Raw genomic sequence first — 22641 nt, forward strand, 5'->3', positions numbered from 1 at the left:
TCAATCCCACTGTCCATGTCAGCGACAAAGATGTTAAACAAGACCGGTCTCAACACTGATCCCTGAGGGATGCCACTCATTACTGGTCTCCAGCCGGACATTGAGCCATTGACCACAACTCTTTGCGTGCAGCCATGCAGCCAGCTCTTTATCCACTGAGTGGTCCGTCCATCAAATTGATGTCTCTCCAATTTAGAGCCAAGGATGTCGTATGGGACAGTGTCGAACGCTTTGCACAAGTCCAGGTAGATGACATCAACTGCTCTACCCCTGTCCATCAGTTCCATAGCCCCATCCTAGAAGGCCACCAAATTGGTCAGGCAGGATTTCCCCTTAGTGAAGCCATGCTGGCTGTCAGCAAGCACCTTGTTGATTTTCATGTGCCTCAGCATGCCTTCCAGGAGAATCTGCTCCAAGATTTTGCCAGGCACAGAGGTGAGACTGACTGGTCTGTAATTCCCTGGGTCATCCATTTTCCCCCTTCTTGAAAATGGGGGTTATACTTCCCTTTTTCCAGTCATCGGGAACTTCACCTGACTGCCATGATTTCTCAAATATGATGGCCAGCGGCTTCGCAACTTCATTTGCCAGCTCCTTCAGGACCCGCGGATGGATCTCATCAGGACCCATGGACTTGTGCACGTTCAGATTTTTAAGATGGTCTCGAACCAGATCCTCTCCTACAGTGGGCCCAAGGTCTTCATTCTCACAGTCCCTGTGTCTGCCTTCCAAGACTTGGGTGGTTTGGTCAGAGCCTTTGCCAGTGAAGACCAAGGCAAAGAAGTCATTCAGAACCTCAGCCTTCTCCAAATCCTGTGTAGCCAGTTCTCCTGAGAGCTTCTGGAGGGGGCCTACATTCTCCCTAGTCTGTTTTTTCTTTGCTATGTACCTGTAGAATCCCTTCCTGTTATCTTTAATACCTCTAGCTATGTTTAATTCTAACTGGGCCTTATACTGAAGACTTCCAAATCAGTAAATTTAAAAAAAGACCTTCATTTGCAAAATTTCTTTTAAAGATTACTTCATTTATGAAAAATAAACAATTCAGAAAGCATTTGTAAGGATACCTTTATATTTGCAATCAGTATTGCTTTCTTCAGTTGTACAATAAACCACTGTTAATTATGCTGCCAGCGAACTGCTTCAGAATTAAGCACAGAACAATTTACTCAAAGCAGAGAACACTTTATTCAAAACTTATGCTAACAATACATGATGAACATTTATCTTGACTAAATAACATTTCCTCAAAAGTATTAATAGTGTGCAGAGTTCTTGATGCATTCTTCTCCATCCTGATCAGAGGAAGATCCTGATCTGTTCATCTCTGACACTGAAGCCTCTGACAAATGTCTATCACTCTATTAAAAGAACAGCTGGAAAAACTACGTAATACAGTTTCAAGTTTTGAGAGAAAAACTTGAGAGTATCTGTGCTTTGCAATACTCAGCACTATCTGCTTTTCTGCAAGAAACCACTTATAAAGAATGGAAACAAACATTAACCAATGCATGTAACTTCAATGTTAATGTTCTCCTGTATGCAAATCATAGACAGTCACATATATGGAACTCATTTACTGATGCTTAGCAACCTATATGGGAAACAACGCATAGAAAAAGAAACCTACATTCCATGCTAAGATAACAGAAAACCAGCAAATACCAGGTAGCTGAAACACAGGCTTCACCCTTCACTAATCAATTAAAAAGACGATTACCCCCTTTGCCTTTGTTGGAGATGTGTACAGATAAACAGACAGGCTTTGATGCTGCCATTTTTCCCAAGATGTTACTTCAAAATTTCTTTAAAGCTGATTAAGGAAAATAACTGTTTGTAGTGTTTATGCAACAACACAGCTTTCCTTCGCTGTGATTATAACAAAATTTTAACTGACCAGTACACCTCAAAACCCAGCCTACATCAGCTTCACTCAGCAGAGCTTCTCAACACAGTGTAGTACCAGTCACACGAAGCACACCTTTGCTACCAACACCCCAACCAATATCCAGATGGGAACCTTCACAGTCCTCTAGCTTTCATTTCAAAAGGATGAATAAAAAGGCAAGGACCAGACAACAGCTGCCATTCACTGAAGAATCTCCCATTAATGAGGAGGCCATGATAAAAGATTAAGTGCTTTTCAATTTTGAGGTTAATTACAGTTATCAGCTTTTGATCTGTATCATTTTCACATCTGTTTTAACTGCCCAGCTAGAACCCCCTCTCTCAAAAATGAACATCACAAGTCTTTTCACAATGATACATTTATAAATTTCACATTCCCCAATGACATTTATATCTGAGAACTTTAATGTACTGGAAAACCCTATCACCCTTTTTTGCAACTAATAAAGCTGTTTTCTAATGCCTAATGTTACACCCACTAAAAAATGCAGGAAGAAACACAAGTACTCCAACAACCAACTACATACAGGTCTTTTTGAAGAGGACTCCACAAAGTATTACTATTACATACACATGGACTGTTGCTTCAGACACAACACAAAGCCTCATTCCTGCTTGATACGAACCCACTTGTTAAAGCACTATGCATATAATACAAGTATGAAAAACATACAGGTTTTGAATACAGTTTCTTACACAGAGACCATGGTCGGTCTGTATAAAACCATCAATTTATAAAACACCAATGCAAGCTTTACGTTTGATTCAGTTCTCAGACAGAACAAAAATAAGTCTGAAACCACAATCTTTAAATATGTCTATCTATGGAAACAGGAATATTTAGGCATACTACAAACCAGCTGACAAAAATGCTGATTGCTTTTATATGTATCTAGCACCCCTATGATCCTATAGCCCTGCTATGCTTAAGAAAGATAACCCCTTTCCTTTTCCTCTCAGCTTGCACGTCTTGACCCATTTATAATCATTAGTGGCTGATTGCCTACTTTGATGCAGAAAAATACACAGGAAGCCTGTTCAGCTTTATAAGTTAATGAAGGAAATCAAGTGCCTCATCATGTAATACAGATCTGAACTTTTTGTTATGCACTGTATACTGCTCCCTACTTACCCTAGGCAGTAAATTAACTACAACTGATCCTGATGCTGATATTTGCCATCCTACTTTACAGCATCTCTCAATTCCAACCCTTGATATTTGCCATCACTATTTCACAGTAACTATTGAATTGGTTTTGATTTGTTCTGATTCGGCCTTTTTAAAGTTCTAATATAGTCATAACTTGGTTATAATTTAACTTACCCTAGAGAACATGAAGACACGTTTGCTTTAATGGGGCATTTATACAAGATGGTTTGCACACTTAAAGCATTAAAAGAGTGTTTGTTTGTTTGTTTGTTTTTCACAATAATTAAGCCCACAGTATTTATACAGAGATTACTTCATATCAGTCTTTTTTCCCCCTAAATAATTTTATTCAGCTTGTAAGCAGAAAAAACAATACAGCAACCTCAGGATTGTTGTATGCAAGCCAACCGCATCTATTTAATTTATTTTAATGGGGCTAATTAACAATGAAAAATAGCTCTTGCTACTGGGATTGCTAAAAAGGAATTTATGACAAGTAAAGTTTGCCACAGGGCAGCTGGACTGTATTTATAACTATTCTGTATGGTCACTGATTTCCATTATTCATTTATAAAAATGACACATTTATTAAGCAAAACTATAAAGGCATAATGCCTGCAGTTCTTTGCTGCAGCAAATCTACAATGTTTATCCCAGAAAATAGCTTTCCACACTTTACTCAGAGATACCTTTGCAACAACAGTCAGATTTTTACCCGTTTTGAAAAAGCCTGCCTTTAAGCTTATCAGGACGCTTGTAAGTATTATTCCTTAATTCCAGATGCCCTAGGACATTTAGGATTGCTTGTTTGTTCTTGCACACAAAAGCCATGGGTACTTTGCTTAAAAGTTTATGCAAAAAACCTGTCTCAGTCTATGCTAATGTTATCCTCTGAGGTTTTTTTAAAATAAAAATCATGCATGAATATCAAAGAGCACACTGTAAATGATTGTTTCTAATCTTAGACATGTATCAATTATTCACTAGCTTGTTCTTCTTGTGTTTTATCATATAGACTTCACCATGGCAACACTATTCTTCACTTCCTAGCCTTAATCAGTGAATCTGTAAACTAATATTAGATTTGCTGTTGGATTACTTGATATTCTATCTATTACACCATGAACATGCACGCCTCTCTTTTTACACCATGAACCATAGACAGTTTCCACCAGATCAATAAACTTTCACTTGCTTAGCAATATTGAGATGGTAACTTTTCTAAGAATTAGCTAGTTCCTCTTTTACTGCTAAGTATAAATATATAGCTTTGAATTACCGCCAGCAAAATTAGAATGGAATTTAATGTCTGAATGCAATACCTGTCTTATACAACTGGGAAATGGTCCACTTTCCAAACCCCATAAATTTTAAAATTACTATTAAGCTTTAGAACTAAATCACTTAATTCATTAAATACAAATATTAACAAGTATCTTAATTAAAAAATGTCTTTATATCTGATAGTCTTCTTGATACTATGCAATTTACAGAATATACAATTTATATTTCAAAGTTTTCTTTCCCCTTGTTTTCCAGCACTGTTAAACCGTTTTTCATCTTCCTACAATAAATGCATTTTTTCTACAGAAAAAGACCCAAGTCTTTGTCCTTTACAGTGAGTTTCTTCTTTCAGATTTCTCTCTTGTGTTTAATTCATTTTTTCTTCACCCCTTTTTCCTGTGTTTCTCCAAAACTCTTGATCCCATTAATTCTTGCCTTCCTTTTGCTGTTCCAACACACAGTATTTCCTTTCCCCTCTGGTTTGTGAGAATTGTCTATGTATCTCATTCATCGAAAAGTGTAACACGTGTGGTATCTCTGCTGCGGTCTCCAGGGAGCATTGGTTCAAGTTGCGCTTTTGATCATATCATTATTATCCTGGCAGCAATTTCTTAATATGTAAAAATCTGACTATAGTATTACTAGCAATATACACAGAGAGCTCATGGTTCTTCCCAGTAAGTACTTAATATTGTTCTCTCATTGTTCTTTGTTAAAATTATCTACTCTGTGATACTTCCCTTAAACTTTAACTATCATCTTCACCAGAGTTAAAATGAAAACCAAGGCAGAAATCCCTTTTCTGAAGGAGCTATCATACCACAAAACATTTCAGTCTTGCAGTAGGATGGATGTTACCTAGAGAGAAACATTGTTAGTGGTTTATGCTTGACTGTCCACTGTCCTTCATAGATCTACAAGCCTTGGTGAGTTCCTTTCAGGTCTGGTATAATTATAAGTGGATTCTTCCTGCCTCTTGAAAGATGAAATTATCAGCCTGGTACTGAGCAGATGTCAGTCACCTTGTGACAGAGCTGAGGAGATCACAGCGGTTTCCTTGTGCTGCTATTTCCTCCAAAGTGAAGGAAGAAGGAGCCATCTTCTTCCCACCCAACTCGATACACATAAAGATAATAGGGCAAACTGTAAAGCAAGTTGGATCAGAAGTTTATTAATATTTTCACAGCCTGACAGTTGTCAACGAATATTCCAAGAACACAAGAGAAGAAAGCGCAGCTGACTGAAGCAACCTCCTCCAGACAGAGATGATACTAAACATTCAGCATCAAGGCCCTGTGCACTACCTCTTCACCCCTTCCTCAGGGTTTAGCTGGCTGTGCTTAAGGCTGGCTCCGCTACAGTTCTGCCAGAGAGCTGTGAGACAAGTTGTGCGGGAAAGAGCTATGAAATGCCTTGTTCAGGGTTTCCCTCTTTTGTTTGGGAGCTACACTGATGCTCAGTCTTGCCCTTGGTCGGCGCCATGGAGCCATGCTCCCGCTATGCCTGTACCGGGCCACAGGCCCTCACCAGCTGACTTGTCCTTGGACTTGCTTCATGACTACAGACCTGTCTGGCAAATGTGGCTGTTAGCTGTCCCTGGATACTGTCACCACACTGCTCCACTCTTCCCGTTCAGGTTGTATGTCACCCTGTGCTGCCTGAAGTCTCCCTTGCAGAGCACCTGCTGCTCCCTGACAACCAGGCTCTAACACAGGAAAACATTAAGCTCCCAGTAAGAGATGATGTTAATGTCCTGCCTAAAACCAATGCAGCCTCAAATAACACAGAAAAGTGCATGTAGCTGCAGTTTTCAAAATACCTTTTCCCACCCATCAGTGACAAGGTCACCACACCTCCATAGTGTATTTTGTCAGCCCCAGGGATGCACACACAATACACACAGCTAACCATAATTCTCCACACTACCAGCCTTCGGTACATCTGCACTTCTCTCGGACAGCAGAAGCTGTGCCACCAGCAGCAGAGGGCACTAGGATTACACTTAGAATTCAGCTCACTGGAACCCACTGCAACTCCTGCTTCAGCTTCTTTGCTCCTGCTCAGACTCTGGCTAAGTCACTAATTTTCAGTGGTCTCCTCAGAACTCGCGGAGGAGCATATTATCTGCATTAACATGCTAGACAGCACATACACCAAATGACCTCAGGAGCCAACTCTTACACCTCATGTATAAGCCACGCAATTTGTGCTATGCAGAAACATAGCTTACAATCCCAGTGAAGTGTAGTACTCTTAGATTGCAGTACAATTTGAAATTATTTCAGCAAGGACAAAAAAACCAAACCTATGGTCCTTTGTTGTGACTACGATGGTTTGAAGAGATGGTCTCAGAGCAAACCAAGCTCACCTTGCAAACATTGCACACAGGTAACCATGGAACAGGGGGGTACTGCAGCCTGTTCTAGAAGCTCCTACATGAACCCCAACACCTTGCAGCTGTTGCAGTGTTCATCAGAGAGGCTTCAAAAGTAGTATCAGAGGAGAAAAAGCATCATATACTAACATGAGAATGTCTCCCATGACATGTCTGTAGAAACACCACTGGAAGTTTATCAATAGAACTAAACTAGCACTTGGGTGCATGCTGTCCTCTTTACATGAACAAGATGGGCAGCACACACGTTCAGATCTGTTCTTGACATTTGATACCAATGGATACTACACAGAGGGGAAAGGGTTTTTTTTCATCTCTGGGACCCTCTGGACTTGCTGGAGAAGGACACTGACCTGTTGGAGCAAGTCCAGAGGAGGGCCACAAAAATTATCAGAAGACAGAGATCCTCTCCTATGAAGACAGGCTGAGAGCTGGGCTTGTTCAACTTAGAGAAGGCTCTGCGAAGACCTTAGAGCAGCCTTCCAATACCTAAAGAGGGCCTACAAGAAAGCTGGAGAGGGACTTTTTACAAGGGAATGTAGTGACAGGACAAGGGGTTATGGTTTTAAACAGAAAGAGGGCAGATTCAGATTAGAAACTAGGAAGAAATTCTTTACTGTGAGGGTGGTGAGACACTGGAACAGGTTGCCCAGAGAAGGTTTAGATGCCTCATTCCTGAAGGTCAGTGCCCTAGCCCCTGAAGACCAGGTTGGATGGGGCTTTGAGGAACCAGGTCTAGTGGAAGGTATCCCTGCCCACGGCAGGGCATGAGAATGAGATGATCTTTAAGGTCCCTTCCAACCCAAACCTGTCTATGATTCTATGATTCTTCCTCAGACTTCAGTCACTTTCCTAAATACAAGCTATGAACAACTTCGCAAATAGGACATGACCAAAATACATCTTGCATTAATTGACTTTTTATGGCATAAAATTAAGACAATAAGATTTCAAAGCTTGAGCTTGCAATTGTCTAGATTCCCATTCTAACTTTGATCCAAAAGGAGAACAGTATAAACCTACCTACACAAATTATACTTCCTAATTAAATTATAATGGTAATTATTCAAGCAAATAAGCAGGAATTTTTTATTAAAGCATAACCACAGGAACTGATAATACTAATAAATTTCTGCTGGAAATACTGAAAACTATCAGCATCCTAAAAATGAGATCTTACTTTTAAGCCTTGTCATAAAACTTAAATTAGGTTAATTAAAAATGCGGAAAATACTTCTTTAGAGAATAAAATGTTTATTTAAAATAACAGCACATAAAATAAGCTGCTACTTGAAATTTTTTCCATGAACAGACTTGAGCATTTTGAAATTCTTATGTAAAAAATGTTATGTTTGTTAACTTTCACCACCAGCTAAGTCTCAACGATCTCTTTGCTTAAGCGGTCAAACTCTTATGATGAAACAAGACTATGCTGGAAAGGGTTATTTTCCTGTCTAATGCATTTTTCCATCTGACCAGCAACAAAATCCATAGGGCTTTCTGAATCCTATGTAGCATGATAAAGACTCACTATTGGCATTCTTCTGTTGAAACTGCAGTGCAATATTTCATAGCTGATACTCAAAAAGTGTGAGGTCAAATAAAGCAAGCAACAGTGGATTTATTTTCCATCTTTATAAGAAAAGTTTAGATTAACAATGCACCCACCTTTCTGTCACACCACAATCTGCCCTATGTACATTAAACATACAAACAGGTTTTGAGTTTTTTACATTGAAAACCAAAAAGAAAAGGCCAGACGGTTTCTGGCTGCAGTACCTTCTGGTTCTGACTGCTAAGATTAAATGGAAGTTAAATCAATATAAAATAGTTCAAACAAAAATAGTAATGCTATCTATTCAAAGACAGATATGTCTACACTCCAAATTTTAAGGTGTTTTTAAGCTAAAAGATTACCTGTAATGGTAGACTGAATCCAGCCCAAATTACTACTAAAGCTTAATGTGCTCAGTGATGTTGAGTGTGATTGCTCCATCCGTCAGCAATGAGGACACAAATTCACAAGAAAGACAGTATAGCAGCCTGTATCTTAAAAGTTAATTTAATGATGTTCCTAGTCTCATTAAAAGCATCTAATGCCATAAAATTTCTGATGTTAATAGTTTTTTCCTCATGATATTTCTGAGGACTTATTTCAGAAATTAATAGGCCTTTGTAGCTCTGAGATGCGGAGACACACTTACAGCATCTCATATGGTAGTCAAGGCTTAATTTCATTGCCCACAAACAAGCATCTTGTGCTGCTTGAGATGCTGCAGCAAAACCTGGTCCCCAGGTGTCAGCTGAGGTAGATATAGGTTTCACATGGGTGAAACTACAGTTACCCATTACATGATCCTGCCTGGGACAGAAAGCCTACTTAAGACCGTCCTCACAAATACTGATGGAATTTGGACATGCTTCAGGAAACACCAATAGTTTTAAAGCATCTAAGCTGGTAAATAGAGAGGCAGAGAGAGAAAAAAAAAAGATAAATTTGACCAGCTCAGTCTTAGATTATTTAGTTCTATTTTGTGTAAAAATCAAGGGAACTCCCTGCAGAATTGCATTATACAATATCGCACACCAGTTAGTCACCAGAGTGCCCATGATTATCAACTTTAGTTTCTGGGTTTAAATGACATCCCCAGAGGTAAAAGAATAAAAGTATTTAGTACAAAGATACCAGAGCCTTTTCAGTTACAGAATGGAGATTATAAACCAGTAACATGAAGCACAGGAAGTCCCCAAATCTACTTTTAACTTCCACATATTTAATTACAGCTCTCTAATTGAGAGCCATGTAAACTAAGTTGGTCAGTTTATTTAAAGCAAGCACACTGAAAACATGAAGTGATTCAAGTTATGGCATAACAGAAAACACAGACTGAAATAGGTCCATCTATCAGTAATACCCAAGCTCTTTTGTCAGTTCGTGTGCTATCTACATACAACTTACTGCACTAGGAAAGTTCATTAAGTATATCAAAGACAACAGGCTGAATATCAGATTGTGCAAAAAACTAATTAGCTCCAAAGTTTTGTAGGCAATAGTGCACAGACTCTTCCAATATAATGACAGACTGAGTATCACTTCCTATAAGAAAGAGAATGTAATTCAGTAAAAGACTACAGCAAGAAGTCTTGATGGGCAAACACAGATTCAGTCCAACTGCCTACGACAGTGGTTTAGCAGGCAAAACCATAGCTACTGTATTGGAGGAAAAGTGGCTTTAGCATCACTGCTCTTCTGCCTTTGGGACAGCCCACCAGCGTTCAGTGACATGCTTTTGATTTGATACTGAGCAGGTCTAGAGACTGGAAAGCCACCAGCAGTGCTGATAATTCTGATGGTAACACACAGGGACACACCAGTCACTTCCACCCTACTGCTGTTGATGCTGGACCTCTGATGCTTAGAAGCAACTCCCTACTTCAACAGGAATCACAGGAATCACTGAACAGTGACCAACTTGCATTGTTAACCTTTTTTATTCCTGACAAATGCAATAATAATTAAGCCACAAAGTAAAATTGGATCCCTCACAAATACTCATACGTATTCTTAAGAATACTTCAAAACGGCATATATTGATACAATTGTCTGAATCAACACAACTTTTAAACACAACATCTGCATTTGCTACTGGCAGAAAACAGTATTCATGTGTTATCATGGCCAGAGTCACAACAGCAAGAAACTCTAAGAGGTGATGGTGGTGCCTCCTCAGAGAGAGATCTCAGGTACATCCCAAAATGAAGCCAGTAATTTTTCTAGCAAGGCAGTGGCTCCAGCACCAATACCTGCTCTGTACTACAGTATGATGTATGATGTCTGGAATTATGCAGATCCCTCCAGCACAAAACAGGCACAGTTCTGCACTCCCCTCAATTCAGTCATTACTTCCTATGGGCACATGAGAGAGGCTACTGAAAGGTTCTGCTAAATGAAGGTTTGTAAGAAAACATTGAAGCATGCCTCCAAGGGAGTGATGTGGGTTCATCACCCCTCTCTGTCAACAGCATCCCACAGCACAGAAGCTGAACACTTCATGTGCCCCCACCCTCAAAAATTTAACTCTAAGCTTAATTAATCATAGAGTTCCCACTGAAAGGAACATGGGAACTATCAAAATAGCTCATACAAGTGCTTCATCTAATCCAGCATGCTGTCTGTTTATTAGCCTGCAGCAGATGGTTTGACAGAAGGTGCAAGAAATTCGTCAGTGGACGACTCTAGAAAGGGAAAGTGTCTTTTTAGTTGTTCCATCTAATTTTCTTATGTTTTGAAGCACAGGGATTTAAAGCAGCAAGGACTTCAAAAATACTGAAATAATTCATATAGTGCATGCATCTATTAAAGTATCTAATCTTTTGTTGCAGAAATATCAGCATCTTCTCACTGCTCAGATATTTTTTCTGTTAATTACATAAGCTAACAATACACCATCTAAAAAGAACTCTTTGCCTATTTGAGTTTTTTTGACTTTATTACACAGCCTTCACTCTTCTGTCAAAAAGGGTAGACAGAACACACAGTTCCCTTTCCTCATGAAGACTAGTATTCTGCATATAGTCCTAAGTGGAAAAAGTTGAAAAGTGCCAATCTTCTCAATCTTGCTTTATATGGAAGGCTTTCCAAAGCCTATTTATCATTGTTGCCAGTCTCCAGCTTCTATTTCTGCTCTCTTTCTGGACAGCAAATGGCTGTACGTAAACAGAGATACTCATGTCTTTGCTGACAACTAATTCATACAATAGGGTGAGGAAAAAACTTCAGGGCCTATATTATCTATTATGCCATCAACACAGAGAAATATTTACTTTGATGTCTCAATGGTGTATATGGATTTTATTACTTTTATTGAAGAAGATCTTAACATATGTCAACACTGAATTTCACACGACACAAATTTATTCAGAATCTTCTGTAATTTACTGTAGGCAAAGTAATCTGCAAGCATGGTGTGTTAACCATCCAGCATGGTGTCACAGTACTCTATCACAGGCAGCAGTTTAAGTACTACCTTTTTCACTGTTTTTCACAGTTTTTATGAGAAAGAAAATGCTTAAATATAATTTAACCTACTATAACCGCTACTGTAATATTTCCACAGCTAATTGTATTTGTTTATATACAAACTGTATATCAAGAACTACCTGCCACAGCAATGCTTGAATATGGTTTATATGGCATATTAAGGATATGTCTATTCTTCCCCATTTTCCAGTGGAAAAAAAAAACCAAAACACAAACCACCTATGCAATACATTTAAATCTTTGAAAACGACAGAAAAACAGCTCAGCCATTTCCTCCTTTCCTTCATCTTTTAATGGTAGCAGAAATGAGAAACAGAGTCATAACATTACAAATTGCTTCAGACATCATTTGAATACTGCTGTTTCTCAGATGGATTCAGGGACCTAAGTACCATCAGACTTCCATCACTCACAAAAATTCTAGAGTCTTGGAGGCAGCCCGTGGATCCTCCCAATGGATGGGGAACATCATCAGACCGCTCAAAGAATGGAGATTCATTTGTGAATAGCACAACCTTACATACTGATATCATATACCTCAAAGCTAGGTATTAGCACGTGAATTAGGAAAAAAACCTAAACAAAACAACAAACCCCACAGCAATGCTTACAAGGCAGAAGTAGTGATAGGAAGAAGTCAGCACAGGAATTACTTTTACAATTTTTACAATTAAAAAAGGCCGCTACAGCAACCTTTCCTTCCCAGCATGTCTTTCCCTCCACTAATAATTTTGACCATAGCAACTAAGGGAATCTTAGTATTTTCCATTTTTTTAATTAACGCACTTTTAAAAAACAAACCAAACACACACACACAAAAAATCAAACCAGAAACCCAAACTCTTTACATATGTTTATAAATTTAAATTGTAAATTCTCTCAAAAATTCAGTGGAAAGCAGGAAAAAGCCAGTGGCATCATATTAAATATGTGTACTTACACAGAACTTTGCACACTGTTCAATCTGTCAGAGGTAACATGTTCTTGACTGTTCCTCTTGGCCTCATATTTGTGAAAACTGCATTAGCACTGCAGCAGAAACCAAATGCAGACTTCAGATGGAACAGTTATGCTTCCCTTTTTATGTGTGACCATTAAAAAGAAAAAGAAAAAAAGAGAGTGAAAGAAGAAGAGGAAAAGAACCTCCCCAAACTACAGCTTTTGGTCTCTGAAGTTGTATTTTATTAAAATACAAAAATAGGAAACTTAAGCAATGTAATTGTGCACAAGAAGAGCCCGAGCTGGTTTGTTGCCAGTTTATACTATTTAAAAAGCTTAAAACCAAATCTAACCCATAACTATGTCAATGCAGGAACTGTTCTTTCCTCTGAACGTCATTTCCAACCCTCCGATCTCCAGCTGCTTCCCAGGGAGAAAAATACCCACACAGTCTCTTCCAAGGTCGTATACATCATTTAGAACTTCTTCTAAATACCACTGCCAAACTGGTACTTGTATAAGCTTGTGCAGCTTTAGCTCCCTAAAAACCAACATTTTATTTCCCCATTACTCTGAGCCATGTCTACACTGGAAAAGAAAAGGATGGACAAGACATGAGCTCGAGCACCAAACACTAACTGTCATACTGCTCAGTAGTCTTTTCCTCTGTGATAGAGCTGTTCCAGACTGAGGTCAGCTTAGCATCATCTCCAGGTCCTGTACTGTAGTGGTACAGAAGTAGTCACTGAAGACTGACTTCCTGGAGCCAGACCCATGCTTCTCCATCTCCCAGCATTTACCTCCACTGCAGCTTCTGGCTCTCTCCCATCTCCTCTTTGTTACACTTCAGAAGCTGCTCCAGCTGGATCATATCTTCCTTGAGGGTCATTACCATTCCCTTTTCCTTTCAGAAACATTCAATCTGACCCAAAAAACAGCAGGCAGGGCTAAATATATAGGTAGCTGTTCTCTCTTCCTTTTACAATAGCAGTGGTTCTTATCTAGTATACAAGACACTGTCTGTGTAAAAAAAAGAGGAAACAAATTATACATGTTTAACTTCCGAGATCACATTAGTAAGCATCTTATGAACTGCAAGAACAACATAAACCAAATATTTTTATTCTGAAGTGTACCTGCTAGTATTCTCATGAGACTACTGTAAATAGCCATAGCCCATTTGCTTGCCATGGTTAGACTGGGCAAGAAATAATACTGCACAGTTTATACAGTAAGGCTAAACTCCTGAGAACATACAATATGTCTATTACCAACAGCATACTTCTGAGTACTCTAAGGTTTAATCGTGATTCATTATTATTGACAGAAAACAGTTTTCTATTCTTCTTTCTGCAATTAAAAGAAACAGGATATTGATTTCCATTTGTTATAGGACAGTTTCCTATTCACATGGTATGGATTACTTTCAAGATGACTTCTGTAAGAAGACTTCCAGACAAATGACCCTGCGACAGGCCAAAACTGAAATAACATATAAAAAACATCCCTACTTAAACTGAGTCAAGCATTGCGTTTGAGTATGTGACCCCACAAGTATTTTTAATAGGAGGAGCAGGAGCTTTATGGTTGCAGTATATATTAAAGCTATTCTTTCAAACAGGTGCCCCAATCCCACTTGTGACTCTGCACTCCTTGTACAAACCCTTGCTAAGACATTCATGATATTAAACCCTAAGATACACACTCACAGAGATGTCTTGCCTGAATAAATTGTAGCTAATACTGCTTTCAAATTATCCATTAAAACTTTAAATTTATGAAAAATAAGTACATTTTGAAATGTGGGTCTGATATTTCATTTAAAAAAGCAAACAAAAACCCTAACAGTATTTTTATGAGCCTCCTGTTGACACTAGGCAGTCCAAGAAATAGTATCTGGTTTCAGAACATGTTTTAAACTTCTTATATGCACACGATTTTCTTTTTTTGAGATGCATCCCTGTAAGCAGAGCATCAGAATCCCAACTGCTGCAGAATAATTAAAATACAGATTTCAGGTCTGCTTTGCTAAAGCTAAGAAGCTTATGTGATCACAAGGTCTGTGAACATCTCTCCTTTCCCCTACCAACAGTTTTCAACCACTTGGCAGATATTACTGATTTTTGACAGGATAGCGACCTCAAAGGTAGTTAAATTGCTGCATGCTTTAGGGAAACAGATGGCCAAATGAAGAACAAGTTTCTGACAAACGGCTCCATTAAACACCCTGAATGAGATAAAGGCTGGAGTATGGATTCACATTATAATGCACATTAGCAGAGCACATACAGAGAGAAACTATACCATGCCTTCAATGTACTAAAACCACTGATCATAATAATGAGATAAAGCGTAAGATAAAAATTTGTAAAAAAATGAGCTTTACCAGCATCAGACTTCACAGGACAGGCTTGCTGTAAATGATGATCACATTCAATCAGGAGACAGAAGCAATACGCAAATATAATATGAAAGATGCAGATGGTGCTATTTTGTTTTTAAATCTCCTGACAAAGATTATCTAATAGAACTTTGGATAGCTAAAACATCTCGGAATATGCATTGCTAAAAATACCTCAAATGAGCATGGCATACAAGTTTCTATGTATATAAAATGTAGAATTTTAAGGTACTGAAAATGTTTATTTAATAATAACAAAGCTGAAAGTGTATCAATAGACTAACCAGGATCCATTAAACAATTACAGAACAAATTATGATTAAGATAATGCATACAGCTTTCCTTCTAACTCATTTCAAAACTTACCAAAACACACAGGGGGGGAAGGAAACAAACAAAAAAAACAAACCAAAACCCCATAATATTGATGAATTCTGTGTAAAAATGTTTGTTAAACAGCAGTGTATGGAATTATGCACTGAAGAAGAGTCTACACTGCTATAGTACAATAAAAACAATTGTATGTTACCTCTTGTCTGTCATTTCACCCTCACTGCCAACAGTAACTGCAGGATCATTCATGGTATTTCATCACATGCACAGAGGTTAAAGTCACGCTTTTGCCCAACAGCAGTAAAGTTGCCACTCTCAACAAGTAATCCTGCTTGTACCATTAGAGAAAACCAGCTTGCTTTCTGGATGCATCAGTTTGTATTTTCTTTATAATAAGTACAAAAGTACATAATTTTTTTTTCCAAAGAACAATAGCATATATTCAAATTTTGTTTTGCTTTTGCACAGAATTATATTTTTAGTAAGGACATCTGAAAGAAAATATTAAGTAATAAAAATAATGTAGAAACTGATTTCATCTTTTAGAAAAATAAACTCCACTGTATTGCTTTTATACAGCTTGTCAGGTACACATATGATGATTACACTGAAAGTCCTGCAGTGAATGAATATAGGTGTTCTGATGCCAAATAAAGCCTTCCACAAGCTGAGATAGATTCTTTTTCAGTGATCTATTGTGCAAAGAGCCTATCTTCGAAAAACAACTCCTACCTAAATAAAAATTCTACCTAAATCCGTGGCAGTGTTCAAGGCCAGGCTGGACAGAGCCTTGGGCAACACGGTCTTGTGTGAGGTGTCCCTCCCCACGGCAGTGGGTTTGGAACTAGATGGTCTTAAGGTCCTTTCCAACCCTAACTATTCTATGATTCTATAAGACAGCAATATCCTATAGCACTGCTAAATGTCTTGCCTTCCCTCCCATGCATAGTATACAGAAAAGTTCCAGTCTCACTCCAGAGATGTGCTTTGGCATGAAATCCTACTCCGGGTTTGTACACCCTGTCACGGCCTGATCTGGGGGGCCTTGCAATTTCTGCTCCAAGACAAACCACGTACTATGATGCAAAGAATCAAATAAATCCACATCCTAACAATCACTCATTTACAATGATGACTGACACTTGTATTAAATTCCTTTCAAAGTACTCTAATTATCTGTGCTCTTACATAACTGCAATAAAAACAAAATGCTCTACCATGAAGCATGGGCTAATAATTTATAGGCATCAGTAACCTTATTTGTATTATTACATTCTTTCTCACTCATTTAAAAATATGACGAGGCACTTCAGAGAATCTGGAGGAGAAGGGGAGTGTTAAGTACAAATGTTCAAGAATTGAGTCTTAAATATGAGAGTAAATGTGTACTACGTTTTCACCACTATGCTTTAGACATTTGCCTAAAATATCTAAGGAGATTTCTTGGCTGACATGGAGAGTATAATAGAAAGTCGATAAAAGCCATGATTTTTACTAAGGCTATATTGGGAAAGAAAACTTCAATTGGCAGGGACAAAAATTGAAGTTTTAAATTTAGTTCTCACCTCCTGTGACTGCAGTAACCAAAAATTCTCCCACCACTTCTCCAGCCTGACACTGCCATCTATAGCAGTCTCCTGCCATGGATGCTTGCAGCAATGACGCTGCTAGCAGAGAACAGAACAAGTGGTTGTGTTGCAAACATGAAGTGTTCTGTGGAAAGCAGGTTTGGATGCTACATCAGTACAAGCATTAGCAGCCAATCACTTGAACTGGTGCAGCTGCTGTGGGATTAGCACAGAGGATGACTGATTTCTAGCCTAGGAGGAGGTATTCCTGGAGCAAGAGCCACAGCATCCCTTTCAATGCCAGTTTGGTGTATATAGGCAAGCCATGGACTTCTTTCTAGAAAAAAGGAAGGTAAAGCCATCCACCTCACAAAAGTTGAAGGAGCACTGATTTGGAACAGCACTGTCTGCAATTTCAATCAAAGTTCAAACACGTAAATCTGCAAATGTAGCGTGAAGTCTGTCAGGGGCTCATGGAAACTACTGCAGAATTTCACCAGCAAACTGTAAACCTTTCAAACCCCCCTTCAGAACACCATGCAAAGACTATAAAGCTCAGAAAAAAACAGCAGAAATTCCTAAGCAATACCATAATGAAATCTATGCTTAGGTTCACAGGTATTCATTGAATAATACTGACTAGTACCATTCTACCAGGTGTTATTTACAAATTCTCATAAATACATATTCACAGTACTTATTTTTACCAGAAACCATCAACATCAGGAATCTAATAGGATTCAGAAAGAGAATCTGAGAATAAATGTGAGGTGATAAGCATCCCACATTCAAGATGAGACTGATACTGGAATTGAGCAATATTCAGAAGTAGGCTGTACTGCAACAACCCTTTTTTTTTTTCCTTCTGCTTCTATGTCAAGCTTCTACAGCTCAGGAGACTCAAGTAAGTATGTGATCAGCCTAGAGGGTCATTTCAGACTTCTCTGTTGTTTGTTGATGCTGTTTATATATAAAATTCTTAAACACTCACTAGGACAGCCCTTAGAACATAAACTTCACGTTTCCCAAGTTCAAAATAAAAGACCTAACTAGCAAGCATCGGCACGCATAGGCACAGTCTTCACAAGAGAAGCTGAGAGATACACATCCCAGACCATCCTACAAACTGGTGATAATGGGATTCCCTGAGAAGCAAGTTTCTGTTCCATACCTTGCTCCAACATAAATAGAGCAGGAATCTGCAACTGGGCAGGTTTCACACACAGATGACTGTTGTCACCACTGCAGTTCAAAGTATAAATATGTGGGCAGGAACACCTCTATTTCCCCAAATGTCACGTTTGCCCTAATTGTTGAATCTGGTGGAAAATAGTCAATTTGGCCTAAGTGTGTAAACAGCCTGGCATCAAGCAAGCAAACAAACCCCCTGCATAATCTAGCTGTCCCCCATATTAGCCACAGATCTAGACTGAGTACCTGTATCAGAGACAAATATGTCCAAAATTATCATAATTATGCATAATAACATCTGAAGAAGCTATTAAACATTATTTGGGTTTTAAGCCAATTTCAAACTACAAAGCATTGGATTCACCTTGAGCGTGGGATGCAAATTATCTCAAATTTGTTCTTACAATTCCCTCTGAAGCATTTGGCATTAGTCTTTGTCACAGACCCCAGGTTTAATTTAGCAAAGTCGTTCCAACATTCAGTCCTCCAGGCCATAAAATTGAAAGAGAATGAGCTGCATTATGAAATTCTGTCCTATAACAATAACATTAGAGCTAGTGACAGCATTTCTGTACACACTACAATAAGCAAACCATTCATGAGTCTAACAAGTGCATTCCTAGTTTCATGTTCTTGTCCAAATTCAGACTGAAATTTATTATATCAGTCATTATATCAGAATCACTGCTACAATGGTCTACTTGCAGACTTATGATGATCTCCCCTTCCAAGATTTTGATCTTAACAGTCCAAAATAACCTGTTTTAGCAACTATGCAAATCAGTCTCAAATGCTGTCAAACCAAATAAAGCTCTATACCCCCCACAAAAACAAGTTTGGTCGTATGAAAATGTAATGTGTCATTAATTTATTTATTTTACCACTAGTTTATTTATTTTACAATAATGACATGCTAACAGAACATTAATACAGACTGGGAAAAACATAGCCCATTTCTGAAACAGAAAATATAATTTTAAAAGCCCTGGAATATTAGTGATGGCAAAATTTAAAATCTCAGATATATAATCTAGAGTTCAGTGAACCTGCAGAAAAGGTTTACACATGTCAAGAATATCCAAGACTCACATAGGCATTACAGGACTAAATAAAATTATAAAAACCAACAACAACCCCCTCATACATTTGATTTCTTCCTGAGTGGAAGTTCACTACAATTAATACAAGCATAACTGTCAGGTGTTCCCATCATTATACAACGGCAGATGCTATCTGGAGAAGTAAGATAAATTATTTATCAAATGATTGTAAATATCATCAAATTCAGTGCAGCCAGCCATTCAAAAGGCTTCTAATAAATTATTTGATATAGCTCTAATGGAAAGCATGAGCTATTCAGAAACATTTGCTATTAAGCAGCATCATACTAATGTTTTGAAATTCTACCCAGACATGTCCGAAAGTGACATCCTATGAATCACATTACAAAGATCTTCTCCTGCTTTTGAAATATCAGCTATCAGCACCATCCAAGAATTTACATAAATTAAGAAACAAGTGTTTTTGGCAGTCACGTGTCACGATGGAGAACATGCAGATTTTTATTCTGCGCAGCCTAAGCATTTTTTTTTCCCCTCCTGAACAAAAAAAGATGCCCACATCATTTACCACATCAACTGCATCATAAATATCCACCAAGGCTTCTCCAGAGCATTAAACAATGCCTGTACAGTACAAAGGCAACTTCCCAGTAATAACAGGTTGTACTGTATTGTTCGAGGCACATTCCTTCCCAAGGAAAATCTATTTCAAGATTAAAGCTGAAAAGCTTTCTGTCTATTAAAATGAGTAGACTCTTTGTCATTCCAAGAGACTATATGACACTGTTAATGGAGAAAGGACTCTAGGAAAAGTTGGGAGCAAACTCCCAAATTTAGGATAAGGCACACAAGGCCAGTGGACAAACATTGATGGGTAAATTATCTGGCATTTATTTGATTTTTAAAATAAAACAACAAATAATGTTCATAAGGAGTTTATGCATTTTAAATTAATATGCTAACCTGCTATTAACCGCATCCCAGTAAACAGGAAATGTTAAGCAAATGCTTGGGATGAATAATTTTACAATTTATGAGAACAAAATCTAGCAATCATGCTTAGAGCAGTGTCATGAAACAATCAGCCCTTTGGTCCAAAATGCTAGCATGGCTTCTACTAGCTTCTAGAACTACAGATGCTCATTACTACAGTCACCCACAGATGGATGCGAGGTGCACAGTGGCAGGACGTGAGGAAACACAGATTGCAACACAGGAAATTGCCAGTAGATTAAGAAAAGAAAATAAATACACCACAAAGGCAGGCAGACACTGGCACCACCACAACCACAGGGACTGTGGCATCTCCAACCTCAGAGATGCTCAGAACTCACCTGGACAAGGTCTGAGAAACCTTATCCAACTGGACTTGTCTGGGGCGTGGGAGCAGGACTAGATGACATCCAGAGGGCCTTTCCGATTTCAAATACTCTGTGATTTGATGTTTTTAAAATTCCTTTCCTTATTGGAGATACACTTTTCATTTTTCATTTACACAAGTCTCCTGTACATTTGCAGTGGGTTTATAATGAAAATCAGAATTCTCCTTTGTGAGCAATCATGACCATTCATACAGACAACACAATATACACATGATATATTGTATCAGCTGATACAGTAGCTAAAAAACCAAAAAGATTAATTTACAAGATAATAACCAGTACTGACCCTTGCACCTTGTTGTCACTCCTTCAACCTGTATCACCCACATGTTGCAGATGTTCCAGAGAGAAGTGACAAGACAGAAAAGGAAGGAAACACCAGCCCAAAAAAGCTCGAGTCACTGTAAAAAGAATGTCATGAATCAGGTGTGCCAGCACATTAGACCTTGAGCCTCATGCTGAAGACACACTGTGGAGGACAAAGCCATGAGTATCGTTGTTCATGTGCTTAAGAGGTGACCTTAAGGAAGATACAGCAAAAGCATCCTGTGTGCACCTGTGGATATTAACTGCCTCACAGTTGCCTGTACCACTGAAACTACATTCTTTTTTTTTTCATGGAAAAACAGCTTTAAACCCCCACAACCGCCACGAGGCCTCCAGAACCACTTTATTTCCCACTCCTTAAATAAGAACTGTGCTAATTTTAAAACGCATTGTGATGGGAGGCACATCTAAAAATAAGTTTGTCGGCTCTCAGCGGGCCCCGTCTCGGCCCAGGCCCGTCTCTGGCAGCGCAGCCGTCACGGTGCCTCTCGGCGGCCCCGCAACGGGGCCAGGGCGGCAGGTGGGGCGGCGGCTTTGTCTGCGACCGGGCGCTGAGCGAAGGCGGCGGCAGCAGCGCGGAGACCGCCGGCTGGCGACCGGGCTCTGCGGCGGATGGCAGGGGCAACGTCCACCTCATCGGCATCCCCCAAACTTTCTTCCGGGCCGCGAGGGAACAGACGCCGCCGCAAGCCCCCGGAGCGGAGCCGGGGATCGCCCGGTGTCTCCGCCTCTCCTCGTTACCGGGGCGCGGCCGAGCGCCGCCTCCCCTCTCCAGCCGCCCGCCAGCCGCCCGCCAGCCGCCGGGGACGCGCCACGCTTCGGCCACCCGCTACCCTCCCCACGCCAGCCGCCGCCCGCCCGCTCGCTGCCTGCCTGCCTGCCTGCCTGCCTCCCTCCCTCCCTCCCTCCCTCCCTCCCTCCCTCACTCACCCGCGCCCGGCGAGCACAGCCACCGACGCGTCTTTCGCTCGCTCCCTCCCTCCCTCCTGTCAAGTTGAGCCCGGCCTCCCTCCGCCCGACCCCTCCCTCGCGATCGGGAGCGGCGGCAGCCGGACGACCCCTCCGTCAGCGGCGCCTGGCACCGCCCCTCTCTCACCTGGGTCCTGCCGCCGCTGCCGCGGGGGGAGCGGGGAGGCGGAGGCGACTCCGGGTAGTCCCGCTCGGCAGCGAAATCGTGCTGCTCCGCCCGGAGCTCCCTGCGTGGGGCGGAGCGGAGCGGAGCGGAGCGGGGCGGGCGGCTCCTCCCCGCCGGGACGTCCCGGGAGGCGAAGGGTGCGGTGGGCCGGGTTGGGTGCGGCTGCCTACTGTCCGTCAGGAAGACACGGAGGAACCAGGGAGTCGTAGTTGGAGAGCGGGGCAGCCTCGGCAGGGCCGGTCGGGAGCTCGCCGATCTGCGGTGAAGGGGTGGCAGGAGGCCTCAGCGCTGCGGGGAGAGGGTGCGGCGGGGGGACAGGGACCGGCTGTGGGGCTGCGGGACCCGGCTGCCAGCGCCGGCAGCGGCCGCGGGCAGGGCGAGCCGGCCGGGGAAACTTCCCTGGCAAGGAAGAGTTCTCAGAAACGGCCTCGGCACTGCGTTACACCATCCTAGCGCCGCTCCCTGCGAGCAGCAAGTGTCCCCGGTCAGATAACCCTGCTCGGAACGGAGATGCTCTCTGTGTGGA

The 22641-nt window shown here is 40.4% G+C and overlaps 1 protein-coding gene across 3 annotated transcripts in view; it reads right to left on the reverse strand.

Annotated features, from left to right (window-relative positions):
• The window catches only part of FRY (FRY microtubule binding protein), a 230202-nt gene extending 208003 nt beyond the window's left edge, over positions 1-22199 (reverse strand). For 2 of the 3 annotated variants that reach the window (XM_061457549.1, XM_061457547.1), the window contains exon 1: positions 21911-21979. The gene's annotated coding sequence lies outside the window, so the exon portion shown is untranslated. Of the gene's footprint in view, positions 1-21910; positions 21980-22076 lie in introns of those variants that run through there. The other variant, XM_061457548.1, reaches the window with a different exon arrangement.
• Between the last annotated feature and the right edge of the window lie 442 nt (positions 22200-22641).

Source organism: Pezoporus flaviventris, unplaced genomic scaffold (assembly GCF_033815535.1).
Source record: "Pezoporus flaviventris isolate CSIRO_AGI_PZ_B2104156 unplaced genomic scaffold, CSIRO_AGI_Pfla_v1 ptg000025l, whole genome shotgun sequence".
In the NCBI taxonomy this organism is placed as follows: domain Eukaryota; kingdom Metazoa; phylum Chordata; class Aves; order Psittaciformes; family Psittacidae; genus Pezoporus; species Pezoporus flaviventris.